The 16,671-nt window shown below is 37.4% G+C and overlaps 1 protein-coding gene across 12 annotated transcripts in view; it reads right to left on the bottom strand.

Annotated features, from left to right (window-relative positions):
* The window catches only part of TENM3 (teneurin transmembrane protein 3), an 857,073-nt gene that overhangs the window by 727,672 nt on the left and 112,730 nt on the right, over positions 1-16,671 (bottom strand). For all 12 annotated transcript variants that reach the window (XM_050945288.1, XM_050945293.1, XM_050945292.1 and 9 more), the window contains exon 2: positions 1,993-2,080. The gene's annotated coding sequence lies outside the window, so the exon portion shown is untranslated. The remainder of the gene's footprint in view (positions 1-1,992; positions 2,081-16,671) is intronic.

Raw genomic sequence — 16,671 nt, 5'->3', positions numbered from 1 at the left:
TGCATAAGGTATATAATGTACAGTTGATTGAAAATTTTAAACAAGGGGTTGGTATCATAAAATAATTATATTTAAAACACTGATTATTGAGTATACAAATTTAATATGGGTATTTCTACTGGTTTTGTTTTCCCTATGCTGTTTAAATACAAGGGTAAATTTACTCCACTGATTTTCTAAGGAAGGCTACAGATGAAATCTACAATTATAAATCATTAAAACCTGCTTTATCTTAACCAGGGTAAGTCTTAAGCTTTACTGCATTCTTAATACAAAACAATAAAGAAGTCTTACACTGCATGCAGGATGTGTACACAACCCATCCATTCCTCCCAGAGCTTTATTTCAGTTTTGATTAATTACTCAGGGTGGGTTTTTTAAAGGCCTACGTTATCACTTTTCTCTTAGGCCCCCATGGGGAAAAATAAAAGTCAGTGCCTGAGAAGGATATTAAAGAAACCCCAAGCAATCAGTGGTGTTGTGTGCAACATTTAAACCCCAATTATCTTATTTTGCAACTCTCTCTTATCTTCACCGTTCCATAAGCTAGATGCTCCTAGCTCTTCTTACATATACTGGATCTATGTCAGATTCAAGGGGAAAACTGTGTTGTTCAGGACCTGCTTTATACATTTAAATTAAATCTCACAACAGGAGTAGAAATACAGAAATGGGTAAGTGTGTAACAAAATGTCAATTATTATGGTGACAGAGTGATGCACCTTTTAAAGCATTTTCCTGTTTTGTTTTGTTTTGGTTGCCCCCCCCCTATAAAAAAGAATTTGTGATCCACGAATGATCAGAACCAAAATAAATTATGGTCAAGTAACTTAACTTTTCTGATATGTAAATTGAATCATTCCCACACGCTGGTGTTTCATAATTAAAAGACCCTTTTCACTGTGGGAAATTTTACTGAATTTTGTATTAAAAGAAGAAACAAACCATCAATCAGGAGGGGGTAGGGAAACTCAAAGAGCTCAACACATTAAACTTGAAGAGTGCAGTTGAATTCTGAATGATTTGCTCCAGGAGACTGTAGATCTTTAAGGCAGACTACTGTACAAACATTAATGAGCAGAATGCTTATCAGATACTCTGTTCTAAAATCTTTTGAAGTTCCATAGTAGAACACAATTTCCGTTTGGTGGAAAAGACCCAGAATATGGTTTTAAACAAACTCTTTTTTCAACGTTCACAAGCTTTAAATTGCTAGATGTTGGCTACCATTGAGAAAACTCACTGAGCTATAACCAGAGAAAAAAATAACCAGGTACAATTCAATTCGCTATAGTTGCCACGTAAGTGCTCCTCAGGAGGATCAAGACTAGCTGGGAATAAGATTGCTGCCTAACGCAAACACTTCCAAGTGAACATAGACATTTAACATATTGTACTTATAACTTGGGTGCTTTTAACTGAGTTTATTAAAGTTCATGGCTACTGCTAAACGTTCCAAAATATTAAGCAAGAGTATGTACCATTAAAAAGCAAATATTTACCATGATATAGCATGAATACCTCACCATGGCTTATATTCAGAACACAAGATAAAGGTCATGATAACTAAACTTAATATTGAAATATGATAATTTACTTGTTAATGATGTCTTTTCACAAGGTCAGTAAATACGGTGGAGGGGTGGGGGATAGGAAATAGAATGAGGAAAAAGAAAGAAAAAAAAAAGAGATAAGCCAGATCCTCAGCTTGTGTAAACAGGCATAGGTCCACTGAAGTTAGAGCTATGCTGATATACACCAATTCTGGATTTGACCCAATATTGTTAATATAAAAATTTAAGGACATAATCATTGATCCAGTAGCAGAGATTACTGGTAATGGATTAGAAAGTAGAGTACAGAGACAAAGTACAGATTGGTCTTTTGTGATTTTGCAGTACTGCTACTATCATATCAGTTAGACATTTAATTGTCTTCACTGCAATTTATGAGTCCCAGTACAATGAGAGACCCTGGAATGTTCTGACTTACCTTCTCTTCTTTCTTCACTCAGGAGCTCTTTGTTTTCTGAGTTTAATACAACGGTTTTACTCCAGCAGGACACAAACAATCCAGAAATCTGTAATGCAAATGGATCAAAAGCATGAATTTATCAAGGAGAAACTTTTAAAAAATATTCTATGTATAATGATTCTTAATTACAAAATACAGTAATAATTTTCAATTCTATTGAGGGGCAGAAATACTAAATGTTGATCTTGTTCTGGGTCATCATCATTGTCTTCTGTTTAACAGTAATGCATAATTGGATCTCAGATATTATTTAAAAGGTAAATTGAGATGTAGGTTATCTGAAGTGAATATTTATTATGATATTGCTAGAGTAATGTTAAAGCATTGGAAAAGGTAATTTTACTTGATTGCACCTAGAATTTCTTTGATGAAAGTTTTCCATCGAGAAATTCTAAGCCATCAAAATCAAAACTTTTTGTGGAAATGCATCAGATTCATCAAAACCTTTGTCAAGTCCAGGATGGAATTTCCCAGAATAGCCTAGTGGTTAGGACAGTGTTTTCTAAAAGGTGGGTTATGAGCAGGTTGTAGATGGGTCACAGGTTTGGTGCTGAGGGCAAGCCCTGAGATGTGAGGGGAGGTTCTAGAGAAGGAGGCAGCAGCACACCAGTGAGAGAGGATAAAGATGACAATGCTGGCTTATGACTTCATTCCCTCCCTGAATTTAGACCCTGGGAAGGTTGTTAACAAAAAACAGGCAAACAAACAAAAACAAAATGAAGTTGGTGAGTTGCCTTAAAGTAAAAAGTTAGGGAGTCAATGGATTAAGGCAGATGCCTGATATGTGGGAAATGTAGTTCAAGTTTCTTTTTTGCCTGATTTGAAGCAGGAACTTGAATCTGTGAATCCACTAACCACTGGCTTATTGATTATTCTGAGATAGTCTCTCTTCCTCACCCTCAAATTTCAAAAGGCTTTGGTTTCATATCAGAACAAAAGCATATATCCAAACCTCAATTTAAAACAACAACAACAGAATTCTTGTTTTCTGGCCAGCCTATTATACCTTGGATACCAACTCTAAGAACGACTTTTTGGGATTCCATATTTGTTTTCTCTCATTTATTTTCATATTTTATCTTGTCATCTCACAAGTAAAATGTTGTTTCCTAACTGTCACTGGCCAAACTCACCCTGAGATCTGAAAGTCTAGCTGCATTCTTTCTGGCATTAACACTGTCAATAATAATGATTTTTCAGTTGTAATTTAACAATTCTGTTGATGTGTGAACTAGAAAACATTCTAACTCACTCTCCCATAGCCCCATAAAACCAATAGAGTCAACAATAGTAAGCAACAAAAACAAACAAAAAGACAATGGTTACTTTCATAAGTAAGTAGAATACCTATAGAGAGAAGATTTATTGAGCAATAAGACATTTTCACATTGTCACTTTCCTGAACAATCATTTTTAACTGTTCAGAAATTAATTGTAATGTAACTTTCTACATTTAATATTCAGCAACTTTTGGGGTACAGCCAGTCACAAAAATAGAAAATTAGTAATTAAAAGTGGTGTCAAGTATCAGAGGGGTAGCTGTGTTAGTCTGGATCTGTAAAAGCAGCAAAGAATCCTGTGGCACCTTATAGACTAACAGACATTTTGGAGCATGAGCTTTCGTAGGTGAATACCCACTTTGTCAGATGCATGTAGTGGAAATTTCCAGGGGCAGGTATATATATGCAGGCAAGTGTGGAGAAAAAGTGGTGTGTAGAATCAAGTGCTATAATGTTATAAAGCTAGCTTTTGAAAATACCATTTCATACTTATCATACTCTCTTTAACATTCTAAACATGTACAATTTTGGTGCTCTCATTGAGAAAAAAAAAGATTTTCATGCCATATATTTGAATTTTGCAATTATTTTTGCTTTAAGAACGTCTCTCCAACATTAGTCTATACAGTCCACAGTCCACTCAATTATTTCTATGAGCCTGTCAGAAATACTGAACTCTGTAACAATAAAAAAAAGGATGCTGATGGAATGAAAAAGAAAGGAGTCAAATGTAATACATTTGTGCCAATATCTTCTCACGACAAGGTGTTTTCTTTTCAAAATATTTTCAACATAATACCATAAAAATGCATTGTGAAGGACAATTTCCCCAATATTTTCTTTTTAAAGGAAACAGGCCAAATCTAAAACCACCACCACCACCACCAGCAGCAACTTTTACAGGAAGCTTTTAAAAAAAGAGTTATCTCTTGGATAGATGGACCAGAATATGAAAAGAAATGGTAAAATCATAATCTGAAAAATAGTCAAAGACCATTCTTAGTATGTTCTTCACACTTTAGAAGGGTTTCAGGAGTCATGATCTCAGTTTATGGAGGCAGAGACTATGGATATTACATTAACTACCAACTCATGATCTCCATTTGTCTACAAATGGGCACTCAGGAAAATTAATCTGAATTAAATAAGAGCTTGTCTACATAAACATTGAGTTCATAGCAGGTGAGGGTGTGAATCTACCTTGGACCTGCCTGTCTCAGAATAACTAATTATCCATGAGGACCCTGCTGCTGCACATTAACATCTTGTTAATGTGCTGTGATCTAGTCCTTTTGGAAACAGGACTAGATCAAAGCATATTAACTATTAACGTGCATCAACAGGGTCCACACTGACAGTAAGGCCAGTAAGGGAAGAGTCACACTACAGCTTGTTGTAAACTGATGATTTGTGTAGACAAGCTCTTGAGGTGCGAATTTATTGTGGATTAATTAAAATGCATTAAACCCCTGTGTAGACACTCTCATTCAGAATTAAAGTGGCCTTAATTCAGTTTAATTTCATTCACTTTGGAAGTGAATTAAACAAAGCCAAATTAAGGCCAGTTTAATTCTGAATGAGTATGTTCACACAGGGATTTAATTTAGTTCATTTCTGAAGTGAATTAAGCTCAACCAAGTAAAGGCAGAATTAAGGCCATGATAATTCTGAATAAGCACCTTCACAGAGGGATTTAAATGTGGTTTAACTAAACCATTTAAAAGCCTGATTTAAATAAACTTTCCTGAGGGCTTGTGTACACTGCCCCACAGTTCAGACTATGGTGGTATGCATAGCAGTATAGAAAGCGCTTCATTGTAACTCCCCCATATTGGCACTGAGGGTGCAAACTGAAAGGTTCCTAGTTTGCATTAATGTAATCCTGTTTGAACAGAATGGGGCTGTCGTAAACGGATAGTTAAGAGTTAATGGAACAGAAGTACTTCATATCTCTTTTGCCTAAAGGGTTAACAAGATCAGTAAGCCAGGCTGTCACCTGACCAGAGGACCAATCAGGGGACAGGATACTTTCAAATCTTGAGGGAGGGAAGTTTTTGTGTGTGCTGTTAGTTTTTGGTTGTTGTTCACTCTGGGGGCTCAGAGGGATCAGACGTGCAACTAGGTTTCTCTCCAATCTCTCCGATACAGGCTCTTATAAGTTCCAAATAGTGAGTACTAGGTAGATAAAGCGAGTTAGGCTTATGGCTGTTTTCTTTATTTGCAAATGTGTATTTGGCTGGGAGGAGTTCAAATGTGCATTTGGCTGGAAGGAGTTCAAATTTATATTTTGCTGAAAGGATTTTAATTTGTACTTGAATACTTAGGCTGGGAGGGTATTCCCAGTGTCTATAGCTGAAAGACCCTGTAACATATTCCATCTTAAATTTACAAAGATAATTTTTACTGTTTTTCTTTCTTTAATTAAAAGTTTCTTGCTTAAGAACCTGATTTTTTTTTATTCTGGTGTGAGACGCCAGGGGACGGGGTCTGGATTCACCAGGGAATTGGTGGGGAGAAAGGAGGGAAGGGGGAGAGAGAGAGGCTAATTTCTTTCTGTGTTAGGATTACTGTCTCTCTTAGGGAGAATCTGGGAGGGGAAGAGAGAAGGAGGGGAGAAGGTGCATTTTCCTCTCTGTTTTAAGATTCAAGGAGTTTGAATCACAGTGATCTTCCAGGGTAACCCAGGGAGGGGAAGCCTGGGAGAGGCAACGGTGAGGGAAAGGGTTTACTTTCCTTGTGTTAAGATCCAGAGGGTCTGGGCCTTGGGGGTCCCCGGGCAAGGTTTTGGGGGGACCAGAGTGTACCAGGCACTGGAATTCCTGGTTGGTGGCAGCGCTACAAGTTCTAAGCTGGTAATTGAGCTTAGAGGAATTCATGCTGGTACCCCATCTGTTGGATGCTAAGGTTCAGAGTGGGGAATTATACCATGACAGGGGCAGTGTAGACAAGCCCTGAATTTCCCCATGTAGACAAAGTCTAAATTAACCTCAATCCCACTTATGCTCAGCACAGCGTTCATATTTCCAGGACCTCAGCACCAGACTCTGTTGATTCAAAAGCACCTGGGTCCTCAGGATGGTCATACTAAGCACAGTACCACTTTAGCAAGCAGCTCTTCACAATCAACGATGCAAAGTCCTCTACACTGGATTTTGCTGACCTGGATAGATCCAAGGACCTTTTGGTATTGAATCCCTGGTATTACACTTGATCATTCAGAATGGATCCCAAGATCTTGATGCTATTTATGTCAGACACAGTGTCGCTTTTGTGAGTAACTCTCTAAAGGCCATGCTAGATTTTCAGATTGCCAGATTTTTAGTCCTGAAGACCTGCCCCTGCCAGCCATAGTGAGAAGTGACCTTCCCATCTCTGTGGGTCCAGATGATGTCTGTGCTGTATGGGCATGTCATAACATTTCTTCCCAGATCTGGACCTTAGCGTCCAAAATATGGGTGTTAGCATGAAAACCTCCAAGCTTAGTTACCAGCTTGGACCTGGTACCGCTGCCACCAGCTAAGAATTATACAGTGCCTAGCTCACTGTGGTCTCCCCAAAACCTTCCCTGGGGGACCCCCAGACTCAGATACCTTGAGTCTTACAACAAAGGGAAATAACCCCCTCCCCTTGTTTCCTTGTTACTTCCTCCCAGGCTCCCCTCCCTGGACGACCCTAGGAGATTCCCTGCCTCCAGTCCTGGAAACACAAGTACCGAGAGATCTAATCTCTCCCCCTCACCCAGAGGGTATGCAAAGTCAGGCTTAGTAAATCTAACACAAAGAGATTTTCCCCTTGACTTCTTCCTCCCACCAATTCCCTGGTGAGCTGCAGACTCAATTCCCTGGAGTCCCCACTAAAGAAAAACTCCAACAGGTCTTAAAAAGAAAGCTTTATATAAAAAGAAAGAAAAAAGGACATTAAAAATAGGCTCTGTATCAAGTTGACAATATACAGGGTCAATTGCTTAAAAGAAAAATGAATAAACAGCCTTATCCAAAAAGAATACAATTTAGAACATTCCAGCAACTACACACGTCAATACAAAAAAAACAATATAAACCTATTGTCTTACTATCCTAGTATTTACAACTTGGAAACAGCAGATTAGAAAGCCTGGAGATAGAAAAATCACTCTCAGAGCTGAGAGGGTCAGACCCAAGACAAAGAACAAAGAATTTACACCCAAAACTTCCCTCCACCCAGATTTGAAAAAGTCTTGTTTCCTGATTGTCCTCTGGTCAGGTGTTTCAGGTTACTGGTGTTACCCCTTTACAGGTAAAAGAACATTAACCCTTAGCTATCTGTTTATGACAGGGCATCCTCCTCTTTTCCTCACCTTTCAATTTAACAAACTACAAATGAAAATATCCCCTAAAAGGGAGAAGAAAGGGGAAAAAAATTATCGTTCATTGTATCTGAGATCACTGCACCATCAGTGGTTAGAAGGAATTGAAGGGTAGTTGGGTTTATTCACCTTTTTTAAACTCCTAAAACTGTGCATAGGATGGGAAGATGAGGGGCATAGCCCTCACGGACACTGCTTTCTAGAATATTTCAAGGGCCCATAGTGCAGGCACCTTGATCCCACAAGAAGGCTCAATACTTTTAAGTGTTAATTGTTTTCCTTATTAAGAATAAAGCTGTTCCTTTAGACAATGTATGTAAGAGAATGCTTGGATGTGCACTTTATCAGATTAGTCACAAATTTTTGGTTCTTGCTGTTCTGGAACTCACATTTTTCTTTACTAACATTTAACTTAGGTTCCCCACTGACAAAAAACACATTCTTGTGGAACATTTACTATCAGCATTTACACAAATATATATTTTAAAGCCTTGTCATAATAAAATAATGTTACTATATATTAGTAAAAGAGAGCTAGCCCACTCTATGGCAAGTGCCCATATTTTTTACTCAATTGCAACTGAAATATACCTATAGAGTCTCCATGGAGTCCCGCATGCTGTTAATTCATTTTGTTATTAACAGCAGCCGCTAGAGCTGCTGATAGCAAGTACATTTCAATAACAATGCTTCTGGAACACAGTATGGAAAAATACAACATTTTAGTATTAAAAAATGTCATTTGTTAGAAACCCTGCACCTAGGCTTTTAAATGAGTGAAAATGTTTTTGTGGCAGGTTGTCTATGGAATTCTTTCCCACTGAACACACTTTTTTATATTATTTTCATCTTCACAGTACTAAGGGTAAAACCTGCTGAGATGCAGCCTCCCATTTACAGGGTGTCAAAGAGCCGTCAAACACACTTAAAATAATTGGTATCACAGGAGAAGGCAACATTACAGAACAGTCCTCCCCGCGATATCATCTATGGGCACATGTTCAAAATGTACATGAAAATCAAGGCACCATGTTTCTCTCTTCTCAGACCAAACTTGGCATTAGTGAAACTGGTCAGAAGTAAGAATTTCATGCTGTAATTATTAGTGCCAGTAATTCAAAATCCAGAAAATCTTTCGTCAATTAGATATTTACCCACACTACGTAACTTTCTGAACATCATATTTCAGCACTCACAAAGAATCAAAGAGACCTTATATCCCCCCGCAAGTCCCACAAAACCCCCCCAAATACCTTTTCACTATTACAATATTTATTATATTCTCACTAGCACAGAGAAAAGAACATTTAGTAATGAAAACTGAGGAAAAAGGAGTTTTAGTAAAGACTGCAACATTGTATTGCTTAAATTAATGTAAGTCAAGAGCACATTCCCAGACAAACTTTTAGTGGCAAATCAGCAAAGCTGTACATAAAATAAAACAAACAATATACCTCATTTTTGACGATAGATTACTGCTTAAACAGAGGTTGGTATTCTTTATTTACATGAAATGTAATTAGGTCTGCTGCTGTCAGTACTGTGAAAAATGCACCTGCTCAAGGGAGGCTGTAAATCTGAAAAATATATTTAAAAAAAAATGAAGGATGATTGTGTGTATGTGGCAACAATGTTCTCTTTGGGAACGTAAATACCATTCACAATTTTAAATTGGTTTGGGACTTAGGGTATCATTATATTGTAGTTGTATAGAACACTTATTTAAAAGTGTTTTCTTAGTCACTCTTGATCCCAAGTTTAGATGCTGGACATTCATGTGTAACTGAGCAGACTATATCTGCATTAAATGACATGATAAAGAGCTTTTGTGTGCAATTTCTACTGTAGATAGCCTCTGAATGCAGAACAAGCCAAATATTGGTAATTCTGAGACAAAAAACCAAATACCTCTGAATGCCAAATATTAAGGAATGTCTGTATTCAGATTTGAACTGTCTGCATAATCAAGTTATTTGAAGTTTTGGAAGGAACACTGGCTTATTTGGGGGACAGCTTCTTAGTGTAGCAAAATATTACTTTAAACACTCAATTTTTTAGTTCAAATCTGACCCATCAAATAAAAAACAGTTCTATCATGAGTGCACATGAATGCCTCAAAAAGAGTGCTCTGTGAGCCTACATTCTGAACTCTCTCCAACACTGATCCTAACTTCCATGTGAGGAGGGGTGTATAATTTTCACTGATAGGCCAGGGTGCATTTGTGCACAAACATGCTGTCTGGAATAAGGCCCTGCAGCTGTGCCTGCCTGGTGGCCTAATGAGCACAGCTGGGCTGCATCAGTTATGCTGCCTTATGGATCAGTCCGCCTGAGTGGCTGAGGAAGCTAGCAGGCCTGCATTTAAGCCCAGCAGCAACAGTATCTTACTGACTCCAGGAGTACTGTTTGATAATAAATTAACTTGGAAAGGTCACTCGGATAATATTGTACAAAAATGTAAATGTAGGATGAACTTACAGCAGTGTAGTTGGAAACAAAAGGGGGGTATAGCTAAGAAGGTATTGATGATGATGACATATAGAACATTGATAAGATCAGTTTTGAGTACAGATGCCAAGCTTTTGGTTCCGCCTCAAAAACAATTCTTAGAAACTTGGGACGGCTGCTGGTCAAAGCTCTGTGATTGGCATGTGGCCCAATGATAACATCAGTCTGTATGCTGAAAATAGCCACTGAAGAAGCATCAATAAATCTAAGGATCAAACTATTTGATCTAAATTTTTGGACAAAGGGAAACGGGAATCATGGAAATGACGTACATAACAGATTTTTGAGGACTGCTGGGTCCTTAATAGACAAAATTATATGGATTGCTGGAGACTTCCTCGTAATATCAGGGTCTAAAAAACAGGTAAAGGACAGATGTAAAAAAGAAAAATTGAGAGAGCTACAAATTGTTAGTTATAGAAAAATCAAATTATAGCTGGACGTGTGACTTCTGCCTCTGTAATTTTATCTAATTCTTTGTTAGGCATGATGACAATCAGAACAGGGACTTGGGAAAGTAGAAATAACATAAGTGAAATAATGGAAATAAAGCAAGAAGCTATATGTGTAACACTAGTATGTATTCTGGCACATATTGGAATATATGGAAATGAGATAGCTGACAAAGCAGCAAAACAAGCTCTAAAAAATGAGCAGGTAGATACCCTTAAGTAGACAAGAATTTATAAGTGTGGTCACAAAGAGCTTGCCAAGGAATGGCAGGAACTATGGACTAAGGAAACAAAAAGATGAAGGTTTTGTCATATATGCTCAAAAATACTATTGTATTTCACAGTCATGACAAAGATGTGTGCTATATAATGTGTGCAAAACCAAAGAAACTGCGGTTCATGCTCTGTAGCATTGTGAGCAATATTCTATAGAAAGAACGTTTCTTTATGAAAATTGAGTCAGCTTGGAGTTAAAAGATTTTTCCCTATAGGGACTAGTGAGAATATAAGGAAAATGGAATAGAGCAAAAAAAAGAAAAAAAAAATCCTTGCCATGTTTCTGTAAAGGTACTAGACTGAGAGAAAGGAGATTAAAAAGAAAACAAGGAATGAAGAAAGTGGTGATCAGAGCCTTGTATGATGAGGCAATATGATGAGGCTGAGACCCAAAAAACAAAGACAGTGAGATAAGCTTACTGATAGCTCAGTGCACATACCTACAGTTTCTCTATCTCCCTGTGCTTACCTTCTGCCCTTCTCCAGCCTGGACCCTGCCCTGCTCCCGGCCTCGTCCCAGCCTTGCTCGAGCCTTCCCCCACTCCAGGTAATCTGGTTCCGACCTTTGGCTCCGGATGCCTGGCTCTGCCTCTACCGTTGGCTCTGGCATTCAGACTCTGTCTTTAGTTCTGATCCTGCCTTGACCCTGGCATTCAGACTCCTGCTCCAACCACTAAGCTGATCACTCACTGCCTGGTTTCCTGACACATGCAAATACCCCCCTGAGTTCTATGTCATTCCCCAGCTTCTGTCTTTCTGGCCCTACAGAAAATCATTTCTGTTAGTTTTGAGGGGAAACAATCTGGTTGGAAGAACTCTGCCAATACTCTTGGTCTGTCAGTTGATTCTTTGTCAGGAGTTAGTGTAGATATGGGAGCCAGAATTTACCTTTAACTTTATATTTACTTCACACAGATATTGCCAATATAATTTTGAAAGATCAGAGTCTCAATAACAATTGCTCATGAACCCTTAAGGTGCAATTATACAATTGCAGAACTACATAAAAAGATGCCTCCAAAACCTGCCAAGAACAAACCCTTTATGAAACTTTCCAAACTCAGTGATCTGTAACAGTCTCAATTATAAAGTAACTATTAGTACCTTTTTCTTCTCCATTGTCTCTGTCAGCTTAATCAAAGAAGCATAGATTTGCCAAGTCAGAAGTATGCAAATACTTGCATGCACCTTAATTATTCATGTAAATACCAGATATGCATGTGCCAATCATGTATATCTGATATTCTGAAGAAGTTCTCTTTGTAAGCTCAAAAACTCGTTTCTCAACAACATAAGCCGGTCCGATAAAAGATATTACTTCACCCATCTTTTCTCTCTAATGTGCCAATCAGGCACTTACAAATACAAATGGCTAATCAGATTCCTAATTTCTGTTCTAAAGTGCAAAATCTGTCAGAAAACAAACAAGGACCTTTCCCCACCTGATGGGCTTTTATCTTTTTTATTCTAAGGAAACTAAAAAGAAAGTGTCATTCCATTGAATTCATTTAAAAAACTTGAAAGCCCACTGCAAACTCTGAGTGCCTGGTTCAAATGGGTTCATTGTAATTGATGTATTGTGTTTTTCAATCACCATACCTTATAGCACTGAGTGATTACCACTAAATGGCAGCTGATCATTAAGGTATCCTATAACGTATAAGTACAATAGGTTTATCTATGAAAATTACAGTTTCCCTTCCTATATTTTGAGAACAGCAAAAAAAATGAAGGTGAATTACACAGTGGGTTGCATGAAGATTGCCAACAGTGAGCCTTCACTAAAGCCATCTACAATTTGATGAAAACTTTAAGTTAGTTTGCAGATATTCATGTCAAACCATGTATCAGATCTGATTCACCTAAAACTGAAGATTATCACCACAGGTTAAACCACTATGTGGTTTTAGATCCAATATTCTTTGCTCCTCTTTTCTGCAGTCTTTTCAGAAACTTGTGAAACAGTAAGATTGTGGGAGGGGGACGAGAAGGGCTAAGTCTTAAAAGATTTTGATGATTTGCCCTTCAATATCCATGACTGGATTAACTGAAAGAAATTCAACTGTTAAAGAAGTATATGCTGATCAGAAACACATGCCTCAGGCAATATTTTTTTTACAAACTCTTCATTAATATTTAGAGACATTGTGAGGATGCAATTTTTTTCTCTTGCTTATTTTGGAAGAATTGAACATGGCAATGAAAAGGTAGTATGCCCAAAAATCCAATAAGTGTTCTACTGGAAATCAATGCCTTGGACAAGTATGGTGACTAAAACGTTGGTGGGGTATAATTGCCCTTGTCAACCTTGAACACAGTGACTAAACAACAGGAAAATAAAATCAATACCACACCAACTGCACACATAACTACAATGTTAATATGTCCACATAGAGAAAACAAATCAACGTATTGTGTGAAAACCAGCAATCTGTTCAGAATTTGCTCTGTCTTCTGATGCATTAATGCTATTGATTACACTGAGCTAAACTTACATCATATCAAGGCTTGACACTTTGAAAATGGTGACTCGCGGGTTCCAGTTCAAAGAAGGTTTGATTTTATTCTATGGGATATGTATTGCTCTGAGATAAAGATAGAACTCCCATTGATATAAATGGGAATTCTGAATGAAAATCTATGCCAGTAATATCACTAAGTCTGCAGTAATACCCTGGGCACCCACCTGTTTACATTTATATTTAAAGATTTATTTCTACATTCCTCTTTTCTAAGAACTTGGACAAGATGGACATGAAATATAATTGCAATTAGAGATGTGCTGAGCTACCAGAAAAATACATCTGGATGCTAAGTCATGAGGAATACCTGCTGATTCCCAGGTAGTGTGGATGCTTAACTTATCTGCATGCTGTGCATCTAGTTACTGTTTGTATTTCAAAAGAGAGATCCATTACCCCTATCAATAGTGGCCATCCAATTATAAACAGAGCATGTTACTTTAACTATCACAATAAATTAGGTTGCAAAGTGGCAAGTCATGAAGACAATACATCATAATTACACCCACCCAATAACAGGTTATGTGAATGTGATATCCATCAAACAGCAACACATTACATCCAATATCAACACCAGCTATTAGACTAGGCAGATTGGGTTCTTTTGCTTTCTCATGTGGCTTATAATGACAGAAACATCACTGCCCATCTATCACACCTTACATCAAAGTACTAATGCTTCTCCTTTTGAATTATGATTTTTACCGGCAGGATTTTTATTCCCATAATGGCAACTATATACTTTTCTTTTCACCCGGGAGAACCTCATGTTGTTATGAGTGAAATGCTAATAGAAACAGAGACCAAAACGTGTTGTTTCTCTCAGTGGAAAACTTGCATTTATTTGGAAAAAGTTTGTTCCCAGAACAGATCTAATTTGTGTGCTTTTATTGATGCTCAAGTTGTTTTTAAGATATTCTTATGTTTCCTGTAAAAGAAAGCAAAATCTGATTAACTTTTTTCAATACAAACTTAACTAATACAGGAAAGACTCAGCTAGTACAGCTAGAATGAGGGAAGACGTTAATGATGTTCCAAGGGATTTTTAGATAAGGCCCCTTGTTGTTATGTGCACATTACAGAATTGTAAACTTAATAGAGGTGTCTGTGCATTATGGCATAAGTTCCATAACGTATATATTGTCTCATTGACTGTATTGTTTTGTTAGCAATCTACTATACTTGATCAAAATCACTTCCTCACAGAACTAGTGGTGTCCAGTATGCATAATAAAATACTCAAAATATAAAAATCCTAGTCCATTGTAGCTCTCTTCCCACAGAAAAGGTAGGAAATGGCATTTTTCTGTTATTTCTGATCTCATAAAGCATAAACCATGCAATGGAGCTTAACTGTTATACCAATATTTTTCTTTAAAATGTTACATTAGAAAAAAAGATACACACAAAGCAATAGATACATTATTACATATTATAAATAAATCATTTACATGTTGAAGGATCTCAAAACATCATATACATTACGGTTCTGATTCTGTACTATTGAAATCAATGCAAGCTTGGTGAGTTGGTGCAGATTCAGACCCTGAATATATTACTATTTGTGTAGAATGGCAATGTGGTTGCCATTCTACAATATATAAAAAGAAAGACCATGCCTGCTCCAAAGCCCTTACATTCTGAAGACAGTCAGAAAGATAATGAGCCACACTGGGAAATCTAGAGATTTGGAGATAGCTTAGATTTTGCAGGGTTTTTTTTCCCATTTCTTTTCATTCCCCCATTTAGCCCTGTAGCAATCTTGAAAAATCATACAAGTTTACCATCTCAGCTTCTATATCTACTTGCCTATTCTTTCTGAGTACAAAAAGATCTCACCCCCCTACAAAAAAAAATATTACCCACCTCAAGGCTAACATATAGTACACCACTGACTGCCACCTCTAGTTTGCCATTTTAGGTAGAACACTCATTTGCCATAGTTCTACAGGACCTTGTTACTAAAAGGCACTTTTAAAGGTGCTCCTCAGTGTGCTGTATTGTGGTCGATACACTTTTTAATGAAGTTCTTGGGCCTTCTACAGGAACATATAAATCAACTGGTGCCCCTGCATGGATTCATCTGAGAGCTATTTGATTAAAACAACAGCTGTGAATAGCACAAAGACCTGAGATGAAGATACTTTTATTTTACTGGAACTTCTTTTTCTGAGCATGCAATATTCTGTATTCCCCAGGTAATGCCTTCAACAGCCAGTTTGGGGGTGTAAAAGGTGGCAGCACCTTTAACATTGAGCCTATGAGACTGAGCACATGGCTGAACATTTGGGCACATCTAAAAAAATGTTAGGCTCTCCTATTAGTCACTGCAGTAGGGAAGCTTTAGTTTGATTTTAAATATAAAATAGAACACACAAGCGAATCTTGTGTTCTCCAATTTCTAAACCTAGCTTTGTCTTTCTGATATCATACAGGCTTTCATGGACTCCCCAGTTAATGCCAAATGCCACAAGGCACAGAAGATTTCTTGGTCTCTCTCAAGAAGTGAATCAAAGCACTTTATAATATCAGAAAAACAAAGGGAGGGTCAACTTTATAAATATATAATATGGTCTACCTCTTATAGATAGGAGAGAATTCTATCCTGGAAGCTGATTTACCATTCTGAAATACTTTCTCTGTTGGTACTCACTACTTAGGGGCAAGCTATGCCCCTGGAATAATTGTGATAATCTAGGAGGTCCCCCTAGGTATAATTTCAACTTTGCAGTATTTTCCCAGGCTTATTTTCACTGTTTACGTCTTCATTTTCAATGGTGGATTTTCAAAATGGATTGCATTTTGCAGCGAGCAGAGGTGCAGACGGTGTAAAAGCAGTATGTGATTTGTAATAATGGATTACAAGTTAACTTTTATATCTACAGGTGGCCTTAAATAAAAGAATTATTCACATTAAAAATGTTAAAATTTAGAGAGTTACACATCCCTAACAATAAACTCAGATAATATTTTCCATATCAACAGAACTCATTCAGAAAAAAAAAACCCACTCAAATTTAGCATCCTTATCTGGATTATGGCAGGGTAACCCTCCTAAAAGACACTATTTGGTTCTGATCTCTCACAGTGCGAAAAGTAGTTCAGTTTCCATGGCCTTTCGATTTTTTACAGGAAAAGACAAATCAACAGAAAGAGCAATTAGTGCCATTTGTGGTCATGCATTTACACTGAGAACCGAGACCATCAAAACTTATTTTACCCTTACTGACTACTTGGACTATGATTTCATCACC

This window comes from Gopherus flavomarginatus, chromosome 3 (genome assembly GCF_025201925.1).
Source record: "Gopherus flavomarginatus isolate rGopFla2 chromosome 3, rGopFla2.mat.asm, whole genome shotgun sequence".
NCBI classification, from domain to species: domain Eukaryota; kingdom Metazoa; phylum Chordata; order Testudines; family Testudinidae; genus Gopherus; species Gopherus flavomarginatus.
Note: the sequence above shows the minus strand (reverse complement) of the source record. Positions and strands in the feature narration are given on the sequence as shown.